The sequence below is a fragment of the Stenella coeruleoalba genome (assembly GCF_951394435.1).
Source record: "Stenella coeruleoalba genome assembly, contig: scaffold_84, whole genome shotgun sequence".
Taxonomy (NCBI): domain Eukaryota; kingdom Metazoa; phylum Chordata; class Mammalia; order Artiodactyla; family Delphinidae; genus Stenella; species Stenella coeruleoalba.
In genome coordinates, this window is record NW_027646246.1 from 157618 (window position 1) to 172458 (window position 14841).

Sequence of the window (14841 nt, forward strand, 5' to 3'; positions counted from 1 at the left end):
TACCGTGTAGGCCTTGTTGATTATCAGTTTGGTATTTGGAATGGTATCTTTGCTAATTTCAACCTCCTGGATGATGCCTCACCCCTCCCCACCTTTCCCGTTTAGCAGCCTTATGCGTGTTTTCTACATATTTGACTATGTTTTTGTTTTGTAATTTATTTCATGTGTAGCCATTTTGGATTCCACCTTTAAGTGATATCTTATGATATGTGTCTTTTTCTTTTTGAATTCTGTCACTTAGAATGATCATACGTAACTCCTCCGGAGTCGTTACAACTGGCCATATTTCATTGATTTCCAGGCTGAATAATATTCCACTCTACCTAAGTACCACATCTCTATCCATTTTTTCCCTCCAGAGACATTTAAGTTATATCCTAGTCGAGGATCTTTTAAACAGAGAGGGGGTAAACATTGGGGTGCCTGTGTCCTCTCGATTTTTGTTTTTCCCAAGATATACGCCCATGAGTGCAAGTGCCCTATGCTCTGTAGCTCATTTTTTAGATGCTTTAGTAAACACAATACACTTCTCCAGAATGGCCGTTGGCAATATACATTTCCACTATAAGTCTCACAGGGCTCCCTCTTCTCGTTGCCCTGTCCTGCATTTCTGTTGTTTACGCTTTATGAGGATGGCTCTTCTGACTGATGCGAAGTGATATCTTTTGTAGTATTGACTTCCAGTGCCCACCTGTTTGGTTGGCTAAAAAAGTGTATGCCCTTTTCTTGAATATATACAGAAAAGAACGCATACACCCTTTTTGGCCAACTGCAATGTTGGCAATGTTCAGCTCCTTTTCTTGTGCTTAATGGCGAGTCCTTTCTACCTCCTCAAATCCCTTTCCTGCCATTCTCCCTTGCTTACAAGTCCTTTTCTCTGACTTTCCTCAAGACATTTTTCAGTGATGGATATTTTCAACTCTGCAGTTTTGTGAATTTTACTGCCCCTGAGTTCCATTGTTCAACTCGTGTTTATGGGAACTGGCCACAAAGCAGCGGGATTTCCTCAAGCCCTATACTGTTTCCATGGGCAACCCTAGCCTTTGGTCAATTCGTCTTCCTGATTGGAAATTAGAGTGACATGTGCCTGTCTGAACACCTAGGACTTGTCTCTCATTGTTCCTCATCCTTCCGCTTCATCCTCTGGACAAATTCCAAACTGTACGCAACAGGATGTTGACAGTGCTGACATCTCCAAGTGGGGAGACTGTTAGTAAAGACGCTGGAGGGGTGAACCCGAGCACCAGGAGATGAGGAGATGAGATGCCTTTTCCAAACTCTTCCCGATCAGACGGTATACCATCCTCTGGGTGTGACAGACATGTTTTAGCAGTAGGAAGAGTCCCATTCATGTAAGGAGAACACCAGGGCTTTTTCAAAATCAGTGTCTCCCCGAAACCCAAACTGGGGAAGTTTTTAAGCTACGGCTACACATATGTTCATTAAGGGCCTTGGGGAGTAGGCAGAGTCCAAACTTTAGATGATTGAAGTCTTCAGGGTCAGAAGCACTCACCACCAGCTTCCCTTAGGCTACACTTTAACTGTCATTGATAGATGATGTCAATAAAAATATCTATTCTTTTTCAGATTATTTCCCCTTATAGGTTATTGCAAAATGTTGAGTGTAGTTCCCTGTGCTATACAGTAGTTCCTTGTTGATGATCTATTTTATACATAGCAGTGTGTATGTGTTCATTCCAAACTGTTAATTTATCCCTCCTCCCACCTTTCCCCTTTGGTAATAATAAATTATAAGATTTTATACTTCTCAGAAATGGGGGAGCTGAAAGAGAGGTATCATTTTCAATGGAAAAGCATTTAAAACAAGATTGAAGGTTTAACCAAGATTATTAGCTGTACATCCTTGGAAAGAAATCACTTCGTTTCTCTAATATTGACCTGACAAATAAGACAAACCTTTTCACTGAACTTGCTTATAAAAAGTGATGGAAATATCAAATGGAAGTGTTAAAAACATCTTATTTTACCCGAGCCTTATACACTGTTCTATGTTAACTACAGTTTGGCTCACACATCTGTTCATTGAGGTTACAATAGTCTCAATTTCTGTTATTGATCCTCCAGAGTGGACCCCAACAAGTGTCCCCCTGCCCAGTGTCATTGGGGCCAAGAGATCGAGACTGAGTTTGGTTCACAAGCAAAGGAAACTTTATATTTTGATCAGAGAATGGAGAGGTGAGAGCATGTACTACCCCGTGGGCTGTGGGCTGGGCTGCTGTGTAGAGATCCTGTCAGAGTCAGTGGGAGGGAGGGAGGCGGCGGAGCTCTCAAGGGCCGGGTTGGCTGTAGCTCAGGCTCTATATCGTGGAGTCTGCACTGGGCCCCAGGAGCTGAGGTGTCAACCCAGCCATTCTGCACTAGGAAATCTGGTCTGAAGTGCCGGGTGTGGAACCTCTGCATGCGGGACCCTAGGAGCACGTGAAATTAGACAAAGCACAAAGGATAAAAAAGGTTAGACTTGACTTTATTGCCCAGATTCTATTTTTATCTCCCAGGGATTTTTAATGGGCTTTGCTGGGGACAAACCCCTCCTCTGCCTTTTGTCCCGTTCCTCATTCTTGGAGTGCTGAGGGTGCAGACCCTTCTTCTGTAACTGCTGAGTGCTGAGTTGGGAGCCCTCATACCCTGGGGCGAGGGTCAGAGCTTCTCCCCAGCAGCCTCCCGGTGACGTTGATTGTCCCCAGGACCCCTGCCTCCCTGCTCGTCCACCTGAGCACCAGCATTGGAAGTGTTATAGATTCTAATGACCTTTAAGGGTCCAGGAAAGAGATGTGCAGAGACGCTGTGGGGGCCGGTTTCACCCCGCCCCACATTTGTTCGGCCACCTTAGGCTGACCGTCTCTGCCAGCCTAGATGCTCTGACCAGTAGTCTGCGCTTTCTTCAATTAGGCCCCTGAATTAACGTACAAACAGCACCAGGTGTCAGAGCCCTGCCCGCTCAACTCCCAGACAGTCCAGGGTCAGTGGTGATCAAGGACCATGATGGCTACTGAGTCAACAGCCTTTTGAAGTAAACAGGAGTCCAGCCGGTCTTATTGGCCACCATCATCACGGTGTCTGTAGGCTTTTCTATGGTGACAGTGTGGTATACTGTTCCCCCGCCAAGATTATTAGCTCCCCTCTGGGTGCAGTAAGTCCTGCAAGCAGTAGTCTACTCTTTTGGGACACACTCTTGTTGTTTTATGAGAGAAACTCCAGGTCAAGTGATGTTCACACGAGTCGTCATGGTGCCCTGTTGCCCCCGGTTATCTCTCTGGATGTTGGAGTTGGAGGGCCTCCTCACTCGAGGTCGGTGTGCCCACGGAGCGAACCCTGCAACTTCAGGGCATGGTTGGTGGTTAGGATCACCACGTGGGGTCCTTTTCCCTTAGGAGGGAGGTGGCCTTTTGGGCTGCTGATTTCCAGGTTTTTAGATACCGCCAGTATCTTGGCCAGATGTGGCAGTGGGCCAAGCCCCTTAGTGACCGTAGTTTATCCTACCTGGATGGCATTCTTGCATTGTTCCATTTCAAGTGGTCCCAGTTTTTGCACTAATTCTCCAATGGCGATTCACCTTTCACCGGGATTGTAAAGGTCAAAGGGTTTAGCTAAATTAGGGAGTTCCAGGGCAAGGGTCTGAATTGACTGCTCTTTCCATTCTTGAAAGGCCACTTCTGGATTCTATTCAAAAGGATCATCATCTTTTCCTTTCAGTGTTTCATATAGAGGCCCAGCTAGTAGACTGTAGTTAGGGATCCAGAAGCAGCAAACCCTGGCCTCCCCAGGAACCCCTAAGCTGTCTTCTAGTTTTAGAAAGGGGTAAGGCTGAAAATGGTTTCTTCCCTTTCCTGGGATGGGCTTCTCTGACCTTCTGTGAGAATGAAGCCCAGGCAGGTCACCGCAGTCTGTGATATTTGAGCTTTTTCTTGGACAACTTCTATCCTTTATTGGCTTGGTAGTTCAGAGGCCTCCTTAGTAGGGCTGGTGATCAGAATGTCGTCTGCATATTGAAGGAGGGTTTCCTTTTCCAGAGGTAGAACTTTTAGGTCTTTAGCTAAGCTTTCCCCAAAGATGGTGTGGGAATTTTTGCACCCTTGGGGCCAGACGGCCCGGAAGTATTGTTTTAGTTGTATGTTGAGTCCTGCCACTCACAAGCCAAAATTTCTTGTGACTCTGGGACTAATGGAATACAAAAGAAGGCATCATTGAAGACTAATACAGAATACCATGTCCTGGTGGTTGGTAGAATGACCAGCAGGGTGTAGGAATTAGGAGCAACTGGAGGTATATCCTCGGTGGCTTCACTGACTGTCCTGACATCCTTTACCAGGTCCCCAGCAGCCCATGGGGCTCTCGTGGTCAGACCAATCCCAGAATATGGAGCTCACCTGGGCAGGTACCCCACCCCCACCCCAGCCCACGGGGCTCTCGTGGTCAGGCCCCTCCCAGGATACAGAGCTACCCTTGCAGGTACCGTGGCAGGGCTGGGCACACAGGAACCGTGCACATAGCCCTCATTGCAGAGCACCCCCAGCTCACCTGTCGCTCAGAGCTGACACAGAGCACCTCAGAGCAGGACTTGAACTAACAAACAGCAGCTGCGACAGGTCTGTGACCCTGGGCATCACTCCGTGAGGCCTCCCTCCACCTGGTCTTCCAGAGACTTCCACTGCACCCGGGGCACCAGGCCTCTGTCTCCAACCACCACCCACCCCTCCTCTGCCTGACTCCTGGGTTCCTCTCATTAGGAGAGGGTTTTCTTGAAGTTGTCTCCCACTCATGGGCCAGATAAAATGATTAGAAAACAAGCCAAAGCTGCAGCCCCTTGTCTATCCTGACTCTCAGGAGCCCACACCTGTTCCTTGGACCTGGCCGGTTCAGCAAGTTCCATTTTCTGCAACTGTGAGCCCCTGAGGGGTGATGATTGGCTGACCTGGGCAGCCTTACCGTGCCGGCCAGCCCTCCCCAGGTGTGCCTGGGTTGAGATCAATATAAATACCACTCCAGGCAGCAAGAGCCCCTGCAGCCGTGCCTGACGCCATTTTCTCTGCCCTGTCAGCAGTCTCGGGGCTGGGCTGGTGGGAGGGAGTGAGAGGCCACGGCTTTGTGGGTGGCCCAGTGTGAGTGGGGCTCTGCTGGACTTTCTGCAGCAGTTGCCAGGCTGCCACCTGCTAAAGAAGAGGATGTGTCACCCATACCTGCTGCTGGAATTTCTCCCTGGGCAGAGGTGAGGAAGGAAAAAAGCAGTGGGGGCAGGGACAGGACGGGTATCTCAGGCAGGGAAATGGAAATCTTCCAGAAGAGCACCCAGGGCCAGGACCATCCTGGCTGGCCTGCAGGCACCAAGTCGGCCGGCATGCTGTCACTCGTGTGGCTCTATGGCCCTTCCTCTAGGCTTTCAAGTCCTTGTATATATTCAGGTGTTTTACCTGGGACGGGTGGGAATAGTTCAGCAGCAACTGGCCTGGGGCTCAGCTCACGTTTACTCACAGATGCCTCGGCACGGTGCCCCAGCTTTGCAATGAGGACGCTTGTTGCGTGGGGGCTGCTGGCTGAATGGGAGACGATTCCCCACCACTGACCAACTTCAGAATTGTTTACAACTGGAGCAAGTGCCCTGATACGGTTTTCCTCTGTGGAACTGGTGGGTTCTGTGTTTTTTTTCTCTTTTTCGTTTTTGGTTCAAGGTAGATTTTATTCCTCTTTTTTGTATTTACAGATATAAGCATGGAAATAATTTATTCATATAAATACATGTATGTGCAGGGAATAATTGTTTTTTCTGTTTTATTTTTTAAATTTTACTTCTTTTTAATTTTGAATTTTATTTTATATTTTTATACAGCAGGTTCTTATTGGTTATCTATTTTATACATATAAATGTATACATGCCAATCCCAGTCTCTCAACTCCTCCCACCACCACCCCCCCAACAGCTTTCCCCCCTTGTTGTCCATACGTTTGTTGTCTACATCTGTTGCTCTGTTTATGCCTTGCAAAATGGTTAATCTGTACAGTTTTTCTAGGTTCCACATATATGCATGAATATACAAGATTTGTTTTTCTCTTTCTGACTTACTTCACTCTGTATGACAGTCTCTAGATCCATCGACGTCTCTACAAATGACCCAATTTCATTCCTTTTCATGGCTTAGTAATATTCCATTTTATATATGTACCACAGCTTTATGCATTCGTCTGTCTGTGGGCATTTAGGTTGCTTCCATTACCTCGATATTGTAAATAGTGATGCAATGAACATTGCGGTGAATGACTCTTTTTGATTTATGGTTTTGTCTGGGTATATGTCCAGTACTGGGATTGCTGTATCATATGGTAATTCTATTGTTAGTTTCTTAAGAAATTCCATATTGTTCTCCATAATGACTGTATCAATTTATATTCCCAACAATAGTGGAAGAGGGTTCCTTTTCTCCACACCCTTTCCAGCATTTTTTGTTTGTAGATTTTCAATGATGCCTATTCTACCAGGTGTGAGGTGATACCTCATTGTTGAATCCATTTCGTTGAGCAAGGGGTAGCTCTTGTCTATTACATATTTGGCTTATGGAACGGTATCTGTGCTAATTTCAAACTCTGCTTTTATGCAGCACCCCAACTCACCTTCCCCCTTAAGCAGGCATAAGTTGGTTTTCTAAACTTGAGACCCTGTTCTGTTTTGTAATTCAGTTCATGTGTAGCCAAGTTCACATTCCGTGTATTAGAGATACCTTATGATGTTTCTTTTTCTGTGTGACTTATTTCACTTAGAATCATCGTGCCTCAATCAACTCATTATGCTGGTACGGGCCTGGTGACATAGATTTCATTGCTGAGTGGTATTCTGTTGTACAGAAGTACCGCAACTTCTTTATCCATTATTTGCTCTCTGGGATATTTAACTTGTGCCGGAGAAGAGATTCCTGTAAAAAGAGCCGTCCCAAATTTTGGGGTTGCTGTGTCTTTTTGATATTAATTTCCCTAAGCTATAGGACCATAAGTGGAAGTGCCCTAGGCTCTGTTGCTTTGTTTTTTAGATGTTTCAGGAAACACCATACACTTCTCCCGAGTGTCTGTTGGCAATTTACATCCCGCCCATCAGCATAACAAGGCTCCCAGTTCTCCATGGCCTGTCCTGCCTTTCTGGATTTTACACTTATTTCAGATGGCCCTTTTGACCGGGGGGAAGTGAGACTTCATTGTAGTGCAGATTTCCTTTGCAAGCTTGCTTGGTTGGCCAAAAAGGGCGTATGCGTTTTTTCATGAATATATTCAGGAAAAAACGCATATGCCCTTTTGGCAAAGTGCATCATTGTGGACGTTCTGCCTCTTTTCCTACGCTTTCAATGCAATTCCAGTCTACCTCCTGAAATCGGTATCCTGCAATTCTGCCCCGCTTTCAAGTCCTCTTGGCAGCCTTACTTCAGTATATTTTTGGACGATAGCTGTCATTTATAACTCTGCAGGTTTGTGAATTACAGAGCCCCTGAGCTCCTTTCTTCAACTCACTTTCTTGTGAGCTGGCCGCAACACTGCAGGATGGCTTCAGGCCCTAATCTGTTTCCGCCACGGCACGCTGAGCCTTTGGTTAATTCCTCTTCCTAGTGGGAAATGAGAGTTAAATTTGTCCGTCCAGACACCTCCAGCTAGCCTCTCATTGGTTCTCGCTATTCCTGTTCATCTTCCGCAGAAATTGCAAACTGGGCCAAACAGGAGGTTAAAGGCACTGACTGTCCAAGTCGGGAGAGTGTTAGTAAAGCGTCTGGAATGTTGCACCCGAGTACCAGGGTATGAAAACTGAGACATATTTGAACACGTCTCCCGATCACACGGTTGATCATACTCTGGGTTCCACATGCATGTTTTAGCTGAAGGAAGAATACCTTAAACCTGGAGAGTGGAGACCTATGGAATGGGTACCATGCAATATAACTTCAAAGGGTCTTCATTTGCTCACCGAACCTCTCCAATCCTATCACTGCTGCATTTATGCCCCAGTACACACGCTTGATTCTCTTTCGGGGACATAGCAATCCCTAGGTTTTAAGATACTTACTAGTCAGGTACATTCTTAGGCGTTTAATATGGGGTGTTGAGTCCATTTCGTTGAGCAAGGAGTAGCTCTTGTCTATTCCATATTTGGCTTAAGGAACTTTATCTGTGCTCATTTCAATCTCTGGTTTTATGCAGCAACCCAACTCACCTTTCCCCTTAAGCAAGCAGAAGTTGGTTTTCTAAATTTGAGACACTGTTCTGTTTTGGAATTCAGTTCCTGTGTAGCCAAGTTTACATTCCGTATATTAGTGATATCTTTTGATGTTTCTTTTTCTGTGTGACTTATTTCAGTTAGAATCATCGTACCTGAATCCACTCATTATGCTGCTACGGGCCTGATGACATAGATTTCATTGCTGAGTGATATTGCATTGTACGTAAGTACCACAAGTTCTTTATCCATTTTTCACTTTCTGTGATATTGAACTTGTACGGTAAACGAGGTTCTTGTAAACATAGGCGTCCCAAACTTTGGGGTGGCTGTGTCTTTTTGATTTTAATTTCCCTAAGCTATAGGACCATAAGTGGCAGTGCCCTAGGCTCTGTTGCTTTGTTTTTTAGATGTTTCAGGAAACACCATACACTTCTCCCAAGTGGTTGTTGGCAATTTACATCCCGCCCATCAGCATAACAAGGCTCCCAGTTCTCCATGGCCTGTCCTGCCTTTCTGGATTTTACACTTTTTTCAGATGGCCCTTTTGACCCGGGGGAAGTGAGACTTCATTGTAGTGCAGATTTCCTTTGCAAGCTTGCTTGGTTGGCCAAAAAGGGCGTATGCGTTTTTTCCTGAATATATTCAGGAAAAAACGCATACGCACTTTTTGGCCAAGTGCATCATTGTGGACGTTCTGCCTCTTTTCCTATGCTTTCAATGCAATTCCAGTCTACCTCCTGAAATCGGTTTCCTGCAATTCTGCCCCGCTTTCAAGTCCTCTTGGCAGCCTTACTTCAGTATATTTTTGGACGATAGCTGTCATTTATAACTCAGCAGGTTTGTGAATTACAGTGCCCCTGAGCTCCTTTCTTCAACTCGCTTTCTTGTGACCTGGCCGCAACACCGCAGGATGGCTTCAGGCCCTAATCTGGTTCCGGCATGGCACGCTGAGCCTTTGGTTAATTCCTCTTCCTGGTGGGAAATTAGAGTTAAATTTGCCAATCCAGACACCTCCCGCTTGTCTCTCATTGGTTCTCCCTATTCCTGTACATCTTCCGCAGAAATTGCAAACTGGGCCAAACAGGAGGTTAAAGGCACTGACTCTCCAAGTGGGGAGAGTGTTAGTAAAGCGTCTGGAATGTTGCACCGAAGTACCAGGGGATGAAAACTGAGACATATTTGAACATGTCTCCCGATCACACGGTTGAACATACTCTGGGTTCCACATGCATGTTTTAGCTGAAGAAAGAATACCTTAAACCTGGAGAGTTGAGACCCGTGGAATGGGTACCATGCAATATGACTTCAAAGGGTCTTCATTTGCTCACCGAATCTCTCCAATCCTATCACTGCTGCGTTTATGACCCTTGTACACACGCTTGATTCTCTTTTGGAGACATAGCAATCCATAGGTTTTAAGATACTTACTAGTCAGGTATATTCTTAGGCGTTTAATATGGGGTGTGGAGTCCATTTCGTTGAGCAAGGAGTAGCTCTTGTCTATTCCATATTTGGCTTAAGGAACTTTATCTTTGTTCATTTCAGTCTCTGGTTTTATGCAGCACCCCAACTCACCATTCCACTTAAGCAAGCATAAGTTGGTTTTCTAAATTTGAGACCCTGTTCTGTTTTGTAATTCAGTTCCTCTGTAGCCAAGTTTAAATTCCATGTGTTAGTGATATTTTTTGATGTTTCTTTTTCTGTTAGACTTATTTCAGTTAGAATCACCATACCCGAATCCACTCATTATGCTGCTACGGGCCTGGTGACATAGATTTCATTGCTGAGTGATATTGCTTTGTACATGAGTACCACAAATTCTTTATCCATTTTTCACTTTCTGTGATATTGAACTTGTACGGTAAACGAGGTTCTTGTAAACAGAGGCGTCCCAAACTTTGGGGTGGCTGTGTCTTTTTGATTTTAATTTCCCTAAGCTATAGGACCATAAGTGGAAGTGCACTAGGCTCTGTTGCTTTGTTTTTTAGATGTTTCAGGAAACACCATACACTTCTCCGGAGTGGCTGTTGGCAATTTACATCCCACCCATCAGCATAACAAGGCTCCCAGTTCTCCATGGCCTGTTGCCTTTCTGGATTTTACACTTTTTTCAGATGGCCCTTTTGACCGGGGGGAAGTGAGACTTCATTGTAGTGCAGATTTCCTTTGCAAGCTTGCTTGGTTGGCCAAAAAGGGCGTATGCGTTTTTTCCTGAATATATTCAGGAAAAAACGCATACGCCCTTTTTGGCCAAGTGCATCATTGTGGACGTTCTGCCTCTTTTCCTATGCTTTCAGTGCAATTCCAGTCTACCTCCTGAAATCGGTTTCCTGCAATTCTGCCCCACTTTCAAGTCCTCTTGGCAGCCTTACTTCAGTCTATTTTTGGACGATAGCTGTCATTTATAACTCTGCTGGTTTGTGAATTACAGTGCCCCTGAGCTCCTTTCTTCAACTCGCTTTCTTGTGACCTGGCCGCAACACCGCAGGATGGCTTCAGGCCCTAATCTGGTTCCGGCACGGCACGCTGAGCCTTTGGTTATTTCCTCTTCCTGGTGGGAAATGAGAGTTAAATTTGCCCGTCCAGACACCTCCAGCTAGTCTCTCATTGGTTCTCGCTATTCCTGTTCATCTTCCGCAGAAATTGCAAACTGGGCCAAACAGGAGGTTAAAGGGACTGACTCTCCAAGTGGGGAGAGTGTTAGTAAAGCGTCTGGAATGTTGCACCCGAGTACCAGGGGAGGAAAACTGAGACATATTTGAACACGTCTCCCGATCACATGGTTGATCATACTCTGGGTTCCACATGCATGTTTTAGCTGAAGGAAGAATACCTTAAACCTGGGTAGTTGAAACCCGTGGAATGGGTACCATGCAATATGACTTCAAAGGGTCTTCATTTGCTCACCGAACCTCTCCAATCCTATCACTGCTGCGTTTATGCCCCTGTACACAGGCTTGATTCTCTTTCGGAAACATAGCAATCCATAGGTTTTAAGATACTTACAAGTCAGGTACATTCTTAGGCGTTTAATATGCGGTGTTGAGTCCATTTCGTTGAGCAAGGAGTAGCTCTTGTCTATTCCATATTTGGCTTAAGGAACTTTATCTGTGCTCATTTCAATCTCTGGTTTTATGCAGCACCCCAACTCACCTTTACCCTTAAGCAAGCATAAGTTGTTTTTCTAAATTTGAGACCCTGTTCTGTTCTGTAATTCAGTTCCTGTGTAGCCAAGTTTCCATTCCGTGTATTACTGATATCTTATGATGTTTCTTTTTCTGTGTGACTTATTTCAGTTAGAATCATCATACCTGAATCCACTCATTGTACTGCTAAGGGCCTGATGACATAGATTTCATTGCTGAGTGATATTGCTTTGTAAGTGAATACCACAACTTCTTTATCCATTTTTCACTTTCTGCGATGTTGAACTTGTACTGTAAACGAGGTTCTTGTAAACAGAGCCGTTCCAAACTTTGGGGTGACTGTGTCTTTTTGATTTTAATTTCCCTAAGCTATAGGACCATAAGTGGAAGTGCCCTAGGCTCTGTTGCTTTGTTTTTTAGATGTTTCAGGAAACACCATACACTTCTCCCAAGTGTCTGTTGGCAATTTACATCCCGCCCATCAGCATAACAAGGCTCCCAGTTCTCAATGGCCTGTTGCCTTTCTGGATTTTACACTTTTTTCAGATGGCCCTTTTGACCGGGGGGAAGTGAGACTTCATTGTAGTGCAGATTTCCTTTGCAAGCTTGCTTGGTTGGCCAAAAAGGGCGTATGCGTTTTTTCCTGAATATATTCAGGAAAAAACGCATACGCCCTTTTTGGCCAAGTGCATCATTGTGGACGTTCTGCCTCTTTTCCTATGCTTTCAATGCAATTCCAGTCTACCTCCTGAAATCGGTTTCCTGCAATTCTGCCCCGCTTTCAAGTCCTCTTGGCAGCCTTACTTCAGTATATTTTTGGACGATAGCTGTCATTTATAACTCTGCAGGTTTGTGAATTACAGTGCCCCTGAGCTCCTTTCTTCAACTCGCTTTCTTTTGAGCTGGCCGCAACACCGCAGGATGGCTTCAGGCCCTAATCTGGTTCCGGTACGGCACGCTGAGCCTTTGGTTATTTCCTCTTCCTGGTGGGAAATGAGAGTTAAATTTGCCCGTCCAGACACCTCCAGCTAGCCTCTCATTGGTTCTCGCTATTCCTGTTCATCTTCCGCAGAAATTGCAAAATGGGCCAAACAGGAGTTTAAAGGCGCTGACTCTCCAAGTGGGGAGAGTGTTAGTAAAGCGTCTGGAATGTTGCACCCGAGTACCAGGGGAAGAAAACTGAGACATATTTGAACACGTCTCTCGTTCACATGGTTGATCATACTTGGGTTCCACATGCATGTTTTAGCTGAAGGAAGAATACCTTAAACCTGGAGAGTTGAGACCCGTGTAATGGGTACCATGCAATATGACTTCAAAGGGTCTTCATTTGCTCACCGAACCTCTCCAATCCTATCACTGCTGCGTTTATGCCCCTGTACACATGCTTGATTCTCTTTTGGAGACATAGCAATCCATAGGTTTTACGATACTTACTAGTCAGGTACATTCTTAGGCGTTTAATATGCGGTTTTGAGTCCATTTCGTTGAGCAAGGAGTAGCTCTTGTCTATTCCATATTTGACTTAAGGAACTTTATCTGTGCTCATTTCAATCGCTGGTTTTATGCAGCACCCCAACTCACCTTTACCCTTAAGCAAGCATAAGTTGGTTTTCTAAATTTGAGACCCTGTTCTGTTCTGTAATTCAGTTCCTGTGTAACCAAGTTTAAATTCCGTGTATTACTGATATCTTATGATGTTTCTTTTTCTGTGTGACTTATTTCAGTTAGAATCATCATAACTGAATCCACTCATTGTGATGCTAAGGGCCTGATGACATAGATTTCATTGCTGAGTGATATTGCTTTGTAAGTAAATACCACAACTTCTTTATCCATTTTTCACTTTCTGCGATGTTGAACTTGTACTGTAAACGAGGTTCTTGTAAACAGTGGCATCCCAAACTTTGGGGTGGCTGTGTCTTTTTGATTTTAATTTCCCTAAGCTATAGGACCATAAGTGGCAGTGCCCTAGGCTCTGTTGCTTTGTTTTTTAGATGTTTCAGGAAACACCATACACTTCTCCCGAGTGTCTGTTGGCAATTTACATCCCGCCCATCAGCATAACAAGGCTCCCAGTTCTCCATGGCCTGTCCTGCCTTTCTGGATTTTACCCTTTTTTCAGATGGCCCTTTTGACCGGGGGGAAGTGAGACTTCATTGTAGTGCAGATTTCCTTTGCAAGCTTGCTTGGTTGGCCAAAAAGGGCGTATGCGTTTTTTCCTGAATATATTCAGGAAAAAATGCATACGCCCTTTTTGGCCAAGTGCATCATTGTGGACGTTCTGCCTCTTTTCCTATGCTTTCAATGCAATTCCAGTCTACCTCCTGAAATCGGTTTCCTGCAATTCTGCCCCGCTTTCAAGTCCTCTTGGCAGCCTTACTTCAGTCTATTTTTGGACGATAGCTGTCATTTATAACTCTGCAGGTTTGTGAATTACAGTGCCCCTGAGCTCCTTTCTTCAACTCGCTTTCTTGTGACCTGGCCGCAACACCACAGGATGGCTTCAGGCCCTAATCTGGTTCCGGCCCGGCACGCTGAGCCTTTGGTTAATTCCTCTTCCTGGTGGGAAATGAGAGTTAAATTTGCCCGTCCAGACACCTCCAGCTAGCCTCTCATTGGTTCTCGCTATTCCTGTTCATCTTCCGCAGAAATTGCAAACTGGGCCAAACAGGAGGTTAAAGGGACTGACTCTCCAAGTCGGGAGAGTGTTAGTAAAGCGTCTGGAATGTTGCACCCGAGTACCAGGGGAGGAAAACTGAGACATATTTGAACACGTCTCCCAATCACATGGTTGATCATACTCTAGGTTCCACATGCATGTTTTAGCTGAAGGAAGAATACCTTAAACCTGGGTAGTTGAAACCCGTGGAATGGGTACCATGCAATATGACTTCAAAGGGTCTTCATTTGCTCACCGAACCTCTCCAATCCTATCACTGCTGCGTTTATGCCCCTGTACACATGCTTGATTCTCTTTCGGAGACATAGCAATCCATAGGTTTTAAGATACTTACAAGTCAGGTACATTCTTAGGCGTTTAATATGCGGTGTTGAGTCCATTTCGTTGAGCAAGGAGTAGCTCTTGTCTATTCCATATTTGGCTTAAGGAACTTTATCTGTGCTCATTTCAATCTCTGGTTTTATGCAGCACCCCAACTCACCTTTACCCTTAAGCAAGCATAAGTTGTTTTTCTAAATTTGAGACCCTGTTCTGTTCTGTAATTCAGTTCCTGTGTAGCCAAGTTTCCATTCCGTGTATTACTGATATCTTATGATGTTTCTTTTTCTGTGTGACTTATTTCAGTTAGAATCATCATACTTGAATCCACTCATTGTGCTGCTAAGGGCCTGATGACATAGATTTCATTGTTGAGTGATATTGCTTTGTAAGTGAATACCACAACTTCTTTATCCATTTTTCACTTTCTGCGATGTTGAACTTGTACTGTAAACGAGGTTCTTGTAAACAGAGCCGTTCCAAAC

The 14841-nt window shown here is 44.9% G+C and overlaps 1 long non-coding RNA gene across 6 annotated transcripts in view; it reads left to right on the forward strand.

Annotated features, from left to right (window-relative positions):
- LOC307181240 overlaps nucleotides 1-14841 on the forward strand; it is a 1005010-nt gene that overhangs the window by 59525 nt on the left and 930644 nt on the right. The window lies entirely within an intron of this gene.